Consider the following 12807-nt stretch of genomic DNA (forward strand, 5'->3'; position numbering starts at 1 on the left):
GTCATTCTCTCCTTAACAGCTTGTAGAATACCAAACCTTGGCTATTCTCCTGGGATGGAACTGTTGCAAGTGCTAGCATTTGAAACTACCACACTTTTCCTGCAGAAGTGTCTCTTTAAATACCTGGGTTCTCCTCTTTCATTTCTTGTTCAGTTATCAGTAAGCTCAGAGCTATTTTGAAACTCTTCCTGCTGCTATTTAATTTGGCACCTTATTTTCAGGATTTCAGCTTGATTATCCTTAATTATGAAATCATCTGCAACCAGGATTGCAGTTTGATTATCTCCCTCATTATGAAATCATCTGCAACTTTATACACTAGTTTCAGCACATACAGTTCCCCTTTGAATATTTATTTTCTCTTCCCAGTTCTGCAGAGAGTAACTTCAAAAACCTGCTCTTCTTGTCTTCAAAGACTTTCTTCTACGCTGCCAGTTCTCACGTTTTCTATCACCGTACCTGTTCTTGTGCCTTTTTCCAGACCTCTCTGGAAAATGTTTTCATTGATTTTCTAATCTGCCTTACCAAAAGTCAGTTCCTAGCATTCTGAGTTAAAGCTAATCTCTTATTCAGTATGCTGAATATCCCTTACTCCTTCGCAAACATTTCCTCACTTGTACCTTAAAAAGAGGCACCAAGAGCGCAAATTCTAACCACTATTGAATGTAGCCTGCAATTGCTAAAACCAGCAGAATTGTAAGATCTTTTGTAGCATAGTATTTGCAGGCATTTAACCCATTTACATTTCTTGTAACTTCCAACACGAGCCAAATTCTCATACTCCTTGCTTCCAAATCCTTCCCAAACCCAGCCCGATATTACTCACTAGTATCACATAAACATGCTATTGTTCTTCTCCCACCTAGCTCCTGCTCTGTCATTCCAGCTAGCTCATTGGTACAAACCCAGTAGAATTAAACTGATTAAGGTTCCTTACTAGTCTTTCTTTCAGTTACTTTGCTGGAAATGCCCCACCTCTTGAGAAACGTGAGAAGAAAATCTCAGATACTGAAACTGGAAATTTCTACAGGAGAATAAAAAAGGAAAAGAAGAAAAAAATGGATAAAAAATCCTTTCACTTGTAAAATAAAATGAAAAAAAAAATCCTCTTAATACTGTTCACACTCTTATGTAACTGAAGTCTTAATATGCTTGAGGATTTTGCTAAAGAAGCCCTTGCTGTCATTAAATAAGAATCATAGAATAGTTTGGGTTGGAGAGGACTTCAAAATCATCCTGTTCCAACCCCCTGCTGTGGTGTGTAAATAAGGTGTAAAATGCTAGAAGACACTCCCCTTAGCTGGTAGAGCGTTCACCAGTGAACTCAGAGGCTCAGAGGATTTGTGTAAAAAAATGTCAAACTTTTACTACATAAATTCCATCTTAACAGCTCTGAACACATTGTACATATGTACTAAAAGCAGACAGCTGTTTAATGAGGATTTGAAAGCTGTGGAAATACCCTTGCATGGAGGCAAGTTGCTTTGCTCTGGTTTGTTCCACTGCTTAGGAACGGTCCCATCTCTTCTTCTTCCCACCTCACCTCTGCTGGAGCAAGTCAGCTTTAGAAGTTCTTCCCTGTGAGAGTGCTGAGGCACTGGCACAGGGTGCCCAGAGAAGCTGCAGCTGCCCCTTCCCTGGTAGTGTTCAAGGTCAGGTTGCATGAGGCTTGGAGCAACCTGCTCTAGTGGAAGATGTCCCTGCCCATGGCGGGGGGTTGGAACTGGATGAGCTCTAAGTTCCCTTTAACCCAAACCATTCTGTGATTCTGTGATAATAGAAATACTGCAGTTTAGGGCTGCATTACTGCCCAAAGCTTACACTCGGAGAGAAACAGAAAAAGGAGGGAAAAAAAGTGATGCAGAAGCGAGAAGCAAGTGGGAATCTCTTATCTTCCCAACACACAGCAGGTCCTGGAAGGAAGGCTGCTGTTGTGAGAAAGTGACTTGCACATAGGGAGCAATTGTGGAATTTGCAGCTGATTTCAAAGCTATAAAGGAAAGAGCTGCTTGGGCAGAGTGGAGTCACTCACATACAAGCTATTGCCACAACCAGCAAAATTATGAGTTTCAACAGATGAAAAGAAAGATGTGGCATTCCACGAGCTGTCTCTTCGTCTGCAAATGCAGTAACAGGCTTGGGGTATGCATCCTAAGCTGGCGCAAGCACATAAATGGTCTTTCAACATTAGCTCTTACTCTTGTTCTCCAGTCTGCCTTCTTCAGCAGGGGGTTGGAACTTGATGATCTTCAAGGTCCCTCCCAACCCAAACCATTCTATGATGCTACAATTGAATAAAATAAATATAATGAATTTGGCACCTTCCAAGAATGTTATACAAACTAATTTACCAGGAACAGTTTTTAAGCAGAAGAGTGACTTTCAAGTCACTACTGCAGTATAAATGCATTTGTAATAATTACCTGAAATTCTAATCCACTCTTCAAATAAGTATGGTGCAAAATACTATGTCAGTAAAGAGCCTATTCAACAACCCATTATGATGTTGTAAATTTCTAATTGCATTTCTGGTATTGCTCAGAAACTATTTTCATTGTAATAAATAATTGTTACTTAATTCAGAGCAATTAACACCTTTAAGAAATGCTAATATCTTCATGTACTGTCTGCATCTTCTGCTAGCAGACTCACAGTACCCTGGCTTGTTTCCTAGCTCCTGCTTGGACTGCGTGTGAACAGCCACCATCCAAAATGTAATTATCCCATTACTTTCAGTATTTTATAAATGTGCTGCAATATGCCCTTAATTTATACTGTTTCAATGAACCATCTTGTGGAGAAATTCATACAAGGACAGGGAGGTAAAATGATCTATGGTAAGCAATGAAAAACATATCATTTTTTAAAACAATGATTTTTAAACATTCTCACAGATTTAAAGTACATTGAATTCATCAATTTGTGCTTCCTTCAGCTCACCTATGACACTCAACTCAAAGCCCAGTCAGCCTGGATTTCTTGCTGAGTGTGCTCATTTTCAGGCAGTTGCTGCAATCTCAAATTAGCACTTTCTTTAGCATCAGCATTTTTTTGAAAACAAATACAAAGTTGATGGTTATTTTTAAGAATTTGCTGCATCACACATTTAGAAAATACAAATAACGCCAGCAAACATGAAGGAGATGTACCTTATAGAGTGTCACAGGAAACAGAAATCAGATAGAACAAAGAGATCTTCCTATCACCAATAACTACACATTGGACCTGCTATTGTTTATTTAAAACATAGGAAAATCTCTGCTTCCTGTCACTATACATGTATTTTGCTCCATATACAACATGACCCTTCTAATAGACATTAGAGAACTTCTTGGCTTTCATTCAGTTTATCTATTATAGCCTGAACCTGCAGAAGGTTCAGCCAACATCCACACTACTTGAACAGGATTTGACACACCATCAGAAAATATGAGTTTCCTTGAATTTTAGGGAGAAAGCACTTGAATGGCAAAAAAAGAGAAAAGAACAGAAACATTGCTAGGTCAGACTACGCTGTGGACAGTCCTCCTTGCTGCTGAGGCAGCACATCATTCACAGCTCTACAAGTACTGTATCAGCACTATTTATTTCTTAGGGCTTTTGAAGGCTGAAACCTGCGGTCAGTTCTCTGAAGTCCAGAGCCAAATGGGGTCAGTTCAGTCCCCATAAAAGAAAAAAACTGTACAATTCCCAGAAGGTTGAAAAGACATTAAAAAATAAAGAGTGGTGTCTAATAAAGCAGCAGTAATCCACAGTTAAGTTAATCCATGGCAAGGCTCATGATCTGCTACAGAATCAGAATCACAGAACAGTTTGGGTTGGAAGGGACCTTAAGCTCAACCAGCTCCAACCCACTGCCATGGGCAGGGACACCTTCCACTAGAGCAGGTTGCTCCAAGCCCCTGTGTCCAACCTGGCCTTGAACACTGCCAGGGATGGGGCAGCCACAGCTTCTCTGGGCACCCTGTGCCAGCGCCTCAGCACCCTCACAGGGAAGAGCTTCTGCCTTAGATCTAACCTGAACTTCCCCTGTTTCAGTTGGAACCCATCACCCCTTGTACTATCACTACAGTCCCTGAGGAAGAGTCCCTCTCCAGCATCCTTGTAGCCCCCTTCAGACAATGGAAGCTGCTCTGAGGTCTCCATGCAGCTTCTCTTCTCCAGGCTGAACAGCCCCAGCTTTCTCAGCCATGTCTTAATGCAAGTTTGAGGACTACTACTGCTTAATGGATGATGCTTATTTTCTTGGGTAATCCATGTCAGCTGCATATTCACTACACAGGGGGCAGTGCAGCAAATAGGTGGTGTTTCCAATAGGTGTTAATAGCAACTAGAGCTTTTCACGTTGTTGGCAGAAGGAAAAGATGTTGTAATTTTTTATAGTTTATTCTGAGTTTTCTTCCTAAATCCCTCCAGTTTGCCATTTTGGTCATGGCGGGGATTTTATGTTTTCCATCTCTTGGGAAGCATAATTTTTTCCATTTAAACTTAAAGTATGTCATTTTAGCATACTAAGAACAGGAGCTAAAAAAGACTCCTGACTTATCAAATACACAATGAAGCAGGAGTTAATAAGTTCAGTGTATCTTGAAATGGGAGGAAGATCTCAAAAATAATTGCTGTGAAATTAATTTATCTTTTTTTCTTATTTTTAAATAAAGTGCCATGTTAAAAGTAATTGACTTTTAGCTCTTGACTTTTAGCTCTTTGCTAGCCCAAGGGAACTCGGTTTTGCTGCTCCAGCATCAGATTTTTCCAACAGTCTGATTCTTCACATTTCAAACCCGACTGCCAACTGATATGGAGGACCTACTTCTCTGCACACTTTCTACAACACTTTCGACATTCATCTTCCACTATGTCTTCTGTCTATGGATTATTTCCTCTCTTCTAGCCCCTCTTGAAGCATTTCTAGCATTTCCCAATCAGTCAGATGCCCATCTGTCCCCCTTATTGTCATGTTAGTGACATGCTGAACTCTGAAGGAACAGTAGAGTATTTTATGGCTACCTTCTGCCATGATAACATAACTACAAACCCAGTTATTTCTTGCTCTGTTTTGTGACAGATGCACGTCTGTGTAACTTGCCAGTTTGTACAGCAATACCTTGCCTCTAAGCCAACAACTATTTAACTCCTCTAAAAATAAGAACTCTTCCCTTAGGAAAAGGCATAGCGAGCTGCAATGCAGAGCCCCTCCCTGCATGAGCAAAATACACAAATGAGAAAGCCCAGGGCTGGCTTTATAACTTATGCAAAGTGATGTGGCTGCCTGCATCTTCTTTTCTTTTAAATGTTGAGATTTCTTTAAACTCATTATTAAACAAGATCTCCCCAGACTCCGAAAGCTTACTAGTGGTTTTGATTATTTGTTCTCCATTTTAATAACTTTCACATTCTTCTAAGGAATTCTTAAATTTCCTATTTATACTCTTAAAGACCAACTACAACTTACGTAAAGGCTTTGGTTCACCTTATTTTCATTAAAACTGTATTAATATATTCTTGTCTGACTTTCATTGCTGATGAAAAAATACAAATGGATGAATTAAATATATTAGTTACAATAATATATTTATTATACCTTAGTAAAAAAAACCCATTGTGTTCTAAAAGTAGAGAACAGGAAAATTGGCATACGAGAGTGAAAAATATATGTATCTAAAATTAACTGACAGCAGCTTTATAAAGTTACTTACAGTAACTACCTCACATCTTTGCTCATACAAAATTTATACTTTGGCAGTGCAGGTCCCTTTATCTCCACCCTTAAAAATGATCCAAGAGAGGTTTCAGGAGTGGATCTGGGTGGATTTTCCTGCCTCTAACTTGCTGGACCAAATAAGATGAGTGTATTGGTTTCCTTTAACTGCACACATGTGGTGCATTGCTTATCCACTTCCATACATATTAACATATTTGAGCATGAATATCTGAATGCATGTTTAAAAAGCACAAATAATTGTCAGTTATGTTGGGGCAATGATGCACAACCTAATTCTCACAGTTTTATCTGTGCAGGCAATCTTAAAGCCACTTTATATCTGAAATCTTCTCTTTCATGTCTATATGCTTAAGTTTAAGCCTGTGTTATAAAAAACAAAAGCTAAATAATGGCATCAGTGGAAAGTGGAAAGCCTGTTCTCTCCCTATTCTACTTCAGGAATTCTGACCCTGGTTTTGTTGCTATCTATGAAATTCTAGAGTCTTTTTAGATTAGATTACTTGCACAGCTTTACCCTGTTCACCGGCAGCACATGAACTCTTTGGACCATAGTGCCATCTAGCTTCTCTTTTCTTGACCACCGTAATCCTGTGTGCTGAACACAATTGTGTGATGTAGCCAAAGCACGTCAAGGGATCTACTGTAAATATATTTGTCAAGCTAGTCTTTATACTTTTATCTAGACATACAGCTGAGTAAGGGGAAGAAACTACTCACTGAGCCTCTCGATAAACTCTTTGATCATCCATTAAAAATGGGAGACAAAAGTATGTATTTTCCTTTGGAACAGGTCTTACTGCTTCCTTCCAAATGGAAAATCAAGATCCATACTGATGGATCCTACTGGATGCCTTTTGCAAAGGCAACTTACCTGTGCCTTTGCAAAAGCTCTGGAGCCATACCAATACCAATACACCCTTCACAGGACATCACAGGCAACCCAGCTAAACCCTCTCACATTGGTGAAGGCACTTGCCTCCTAAAGAAAAATCCCTGCTCTCAAACAAGGATTATTTGAAAAGACTTGGAATATTCCCTGAGGTGCCAAAAAAGGAAAAAGGCTAGAGAAAGATACTAAGATATTTCTCATTCACATGAGGGGTGGCGTGTCTCTTCCTTTAGTACCAAAGACTTTTTGATGGGAATAGCAGAGCAGACATGAAATGGTCACCATAACTCCTTGGAACAGGCTGTGTAAATGAGAAAACCCTTTTCGGGTAATGGATTTCCTTGTATAGACGTGGAATCTGACACCCACTCAAAGAAACCTGGGTTTCATTTGCTTTTGCAATATCTGCAGGACCTGCTTATATGCAAGCACACACCAAATCTAGTCCCCTTAATGAAGGTGTAACCTCATAACAAAGGCTGTAGTAGAAGAGAAGATAAAGTCTCTTCCACATCTGGGTCTGCCTCAACAGCTTTTGATGAGCTAGGACTATACAAGATACAATTCAGTTTTCTCAGTCTTTCCTTCTAATTCACCTGTGTGCTCTTTACTACTAGGAGGGGTATTTCCTGCTGTGTCTTATGAGTATGGTTCAAATCCATCAACTGGCATCATTACGTAATCTTGTCACAATTTACGTCCAGTAGTAAACCAGCTAAGTCTTCAAACTCTCACTTCAGCCTCAATAGCAAGATAAAGATTTTCCACAAAATTCTACTCATCGGTTTAGAGACTCAACACCCAAAAAACTAACAAACTAATTAAGATTCCACTGCCTGTATTCCTTTCCACATAAACCACTTCAAGTCACAAAGATACGAGGATAAATGTGCTACTGAGTATGTAAAGGTGGCACAAACATGCAGCTGCTAGAGGGATGCAGTAGCTGTCATCTTTTGCAACTGGCTTGTCTGAGGGAGAGTAACTCAGTCAGATGTCTGGCTGGCCATCGGAAAAGAGTACAAGAGTTCTGGTTCCTACAGAGCATCCAGATGCAGCTCCCCTCACTGCTGACAGCATCCACTAGCACCAGGCACTCTTGTTGAATATCTACAGGCAAGCTTGTCATCATTGGATGTTTTAATGGGAATTCTTGGCAAGAGTTTGCTCAATGACTACCTGAATTGATGTATTTACATAATAGGTCCCTATGACAACCCAGGAATTGTCTAGGTTGGCACGTAAACAGCTTTGTACGCTTGTGCTTGGAACTAAATACTGATGCCAAATATTGCCAAAAATATATTACAACTCACCAACTTTTCTCCAAAAATCAAAAAATAAAAAGCAGTATTTTGATATAGCATTGTGCAAGTGATGAGAACAGGAAACAAAACAACCCTGCAGTACTACAGAATCATAGAATAGTTAGGGTTGGAAAGGACCTTAAGATCATCTAGTTCCAACCCCCCTGCCCTGGCATTTCTAGAGATCTCTCATTTAAAGATAAGAACTTGTATGTGCCATTCTATCCTGAGTATCCTGATCAGAACTATTTTGAAATTACAGACAAGATTAATACATAATCAGTTATTTTATTCATGAGGTTTACATGATGTCTATAGTGTTAGATGTTACTAAATGAGATAACGGTCACAAGACCCTTAGTTTTACATGCAGTGGGTTTTCATTTTTGCACTATTTGCTTCCTGAGTCACATTCACATATTCCTTACTATGGTTTCCCTAGAACCTTTTTCCATTAGGGAATTTCATACATTGTATACTTAGGAGACAGATTTTTTTTCTCTAAAACTAAATGAACAATTGTCTCCAAAATCCTAAAGAAAACAGGCCAATGATAGCAACAAAATCTGAAGAAGATACCAGATAATGTTTTACAGTTTGTTCTCATACAGTTGCCCTTCTTTTCTACAGAAACCAGGTTACTCTCTGAAGACACACACTTTATTCTCTGCCACCTTGCCATCCACTGCAAAAGGGTATGGGCTGGTCTCCCACAAAGACACATGCTGTCAGACAAGCCTGAACATGATTTCTTTGATCTCTGAGTAATAGCTGCATTTTTTTAACATTCTTAAATTCCCAAACTCAGCCAAAGGGATGTTCAAAAATGGATAAGAATTCCTGATGAGTTTTGTTTACCTCAAATGAAGTAAAGCCATTGCTCAAAGGCTACATACTTTTAAATTAAATACACACATATGTACATCTAAATCTAAATAATAAAATTAAATACACACATATGTACATCTAAATAATTTTCCTTGAATTTTATAAATCAGAAACAAAACATCTTTCCCCTCAAACCTCTCAAAATTTATTCATGTTTGGGCTGCTCCCAAGCATGGGACACTACCAAGTAAAGCTATGTTTTTTAGCATAGTATGACTACACTGTAGAAGGAACTATAATTATAATCTTGACATTACCATAACGACCGTGGTTGCTATCAGGTGACAGGTATAATATAGATACTTCGTACACAGTACAAGAGCAATATTTAATGATGCATGAGAAAGAAAAAAATTAATTAAGCTGAGAATTAATTCAGCTTAGAGCCATCCTTTGTTCTATTTGCCTGACTCTCCTAATCCTTTTTCTTATGTCCAGAACAGCTCCAATAAATAGCAAAGATTCAAGCAAGGTATCTCCTGTGGACTCTGGAGAGCTCCCATGAATAATTTTTGTGCTCCTATTTTTTTTTTTTTTAATATGACAGCTAGTTCTACTGTCTTAAGAGCATACAAAAAAAAAAAAAAAAAGCTAATAGGCACAGCAAAACCTATGACAAGTTTCTTTCTCTTGGAATCGAACAGGATCAGTAGTGAGGCTGTTCTTGTTTTCCCATGCTGCAGTTGACCAACTCTCTCATTTTATCAGCCTGAGAGAAATAATGCCACAATAATTACACCTAGAGCAAAGGCAGATGCTCTGTTGAATGGAAGAGGGACACATGCTCAATGGAGGAGCTAACATGGCTGCACACCTCAAATCTGCAGGATTTTGCCACTACCTTTATGAAAACAGATTATTTAAACGAGGTGTTTTGATGGGAAAGGACACTCCTGCAATGAAGATATTCCAATATATGTAGATAGCAACAGATGAAATGCAACAGAAGACAAAGGATTAATACTTAAACGTAGATATGAAGAAGTACTACTCACACATCTTCACAGGATTCCTGGTTATTACCTCTGCTGAAACCTTGCTGCTCCTGTCTCCACAGCTACAGCACTGCACAGCCATTTCACTGAACCTTAGAATGAAATATGCAAAGCTTATAAAGAATCACAGCAACAGTGTTTTATGCAATGATATCAAAGTCAGTGTCAGAGGCTCTATGGTGAGAGGAAATCAGCTATTCCAGCATTTTGGTACACTGGGGCAAGGCAGACAAAAGGGGCAGGAGAAAACAAAAAGGGTATTTCCCTGTGTCACCTCAGTGGAACAAATATGAAGTAAAGTTTGTGTAATGCTTTGCTAAACTGTGGTACTGTTCACTTCAGCACCTTGGCCTCTCAAGCTCTCTCTTTCATAGTTTTCTTGTGTTGCTACTGCTCACCTTGTACTTTCAGAGTGCCATCGCTCCTCCATCACATCATCAGCTTCAGGACAGATCAGGATGGATGCAGCTCTTGCCCGAAGCATATCTGCATTTTTAATTCTGCCCTGAGACTATCACAGGACAGGTGGAGACTCCAGACAGCCTGAAGACTTCTATGAACAAAACTCCATCTGAGATGGCAGAGTCATGAAGCTATGAATAAAATAACAAGATCTAAAATGTATCTCTGTCAGGTACAGTAGCTCCTGCCATTTCTCCCCACAGGACTCCACTTCCACCTTCCTCACTCAGCTCTCTCTGAATTCAGCTTTTTGTTCCTTGTACCTTGGTCCTTGCACCATGGGAGCTGGTTCCATCCAGTGACAATGAGAATTATTCTTTCTTCCACTGGGTTTCTTTAATAATTACGACTAAGTATGTTTTCATCCACTGTCAAGTCTATAAAGCAGCAGGAAAAATCTGGAGCAGAGAATGATCTCAAAACAGTACATAAAAAAGAAAAAGGCATTAGAATAGTACTGAAAAATTTTGTTAGACACATTTTTGTTGTTCATTATTTCAACCCATTGCCCCACAAAGGAATAGTTCAGCATGGTGAAGCATATGGTGCTACACAGCTCCCTAGTTTGACTTGAGCTCCCCCTTCCACAGGCAGTTTGCTTTCCTTCTGAACACTTCTCAGAAGCTTGGCTCTACACCTATGGTGTGGGGCTGCAGGTGAGATATCCTATAGTTTGTCCTACACACCAAATGGTTAATGTTATGTTTCTTCAGATACCCAAAGCTTCAGGCCAGAAAGCACCCATGAGTGGATTTTCTTCAGGATTATCTTGTTTCCAGTTCTTTAATTCCATAAACAATTCCATGTTGGAACGTGGACTCCCTCCAGAAGGGAATGGGAGACCTGGTCACCTGAGACGTGAAGGCAGAGGTACTGAATGACTTCTTTGCCTCGGTCTTCAGCAGCAAGTACTCCAGCCACAGAATACAAGTCACAGGAGGCAAAGGCTGGGTCTGGGAGAATGAAGGACCACTCACTGCAGGAGTTCAGGTTCAAGACCATTTAGTGAACCTGAAGGTGCACAAGCCCATGGGTCTTGAGGGAACTGGCAAATGAAGTGGCTACGCAGCTATCCATCATATTTGAGAAGTTGCGGCAGGCCAAGGAAGTTCTCACTGACTAGAAATGGGGAGATGTAACCCCCACTGTTAAAAAGGAAAGAAATGAACACCCAGGGAACTACAGGCCAGTCAGTCTCACCTTGGTGCCAGGCAAGATCATGGGACAGATACTCCTGGAAGCTATGCTAAGGCGTATGGACAATAAGCAGATGATTGGTGACAGCCAACATGGCTTCACTAAGGCCAAATCATGCCTAACACATTTGGTGGCCTTCTACAACAGGGTTACAGCTCTGGTGGATAAGTGAAGAGCAAATGACATCTACCTGGGCTTGTGCAAAACATTGGACACTGTTCCACACAAAATCGTTGTCTCTAAACTGAGAGGCATGGACATGTGGATGGACTACAGGCTGGATAAAGAACTGGCTGGATGGTCGCACTGAACGAGTTGTGGTCAATGGCTTGATGTCCAAGTGGAGACCAAGTGACTAGTAGTAATTCTCATAGGTCAGTGTTGGGACCAATCCTGTCCATCATCTTTGTCAGTGACATGGACAGTGGGATTGAGAGGCTTTCAGCAAGTTTGGGATGGCACTAAGCTGTGTGATACTGTTGACATGCTGGAGGGAAGGGATGGGATCCAGGGGGACATGGACATGCTGGAGAGTTGGCCAATGCCAACCTCATGGAGTTCAACAAAGCCAAGTGCAAGATCCTACACCTTCCAGGCACAGCTACAGGCTGGGCAGAGAAGTAACTCAGAGCAGCCCTGAGGAGGACTTGGGGCTGCTGGTTCTCGAGAAGCTCAATATGACCCAGCCATGTGTGCTTGCAGCACAGAAAACCAACTGTACCCTGGGTTGCACCACCAGCTGCGTGAGCAGCAGGCTGAGGAGGGGAATTCTCCCCCTCTGCTCCACTCTGGTGCGACCTCCCGTGGAGAACTCTATTCAGCTCTGGGGCCTCTAACGTAAGGCGGCTGTGGACCTGACGTGACAAGTCCAGAAGAGGGCCATGAAGACGCTGTGAGGGCTGGAGCAGCTCTGCTTTGGAGCCAGGCTGAGAGAGCTGGGCTGGTTCAGCCTGGAGAAGAGAAGGCTCCTTAAGGGGAGACCTCAGAGCAGCTCCAGTGCCTAAAGGGGATTCAAGAAACCAGGAGAGGGGCTTTGGACAAGGGCCTGTAGGGATAGGACAAAGGGAATGGCTTTAAAATGCTAGAGGGGAGATTGGGATGAGCTCTTAGGCAGAAGCTCTTCCCTGTGAGGGTGCTGAGGCGCTGGCACAGGGTGCCTGGAAAAGCTGTGGCTGCCCCATCCCTGACAGTGTTCAAGGCCAGGTTGGAAGGGGCTTGGAGCAAGCTGCTCTAGTGGAAGGCGTCCCTGCCCATGGCAGGGGTTTGGAACTGGAGGAGCTTTAAGGTCCCTTCCAACACAAACTATTCCGTGATTCTATGAATATGCCTGGAATAGGTATAGGG

Source organism: Lathamus discolor, chromosome 3 (genome assembly GCF_037157495.1).
Source record: "Lathamus discolor isolate bLatDis1 chromosome 3, bLatDis1.hap1, whole genome shotgun sequence".
In the NCBI taxonomy this organism is placed as follows: Eukaryota; Metazoa; Chordata; class Aves; order Psittaciformes; family Psittacidae; genus Lathamus; species Lathamus discolor.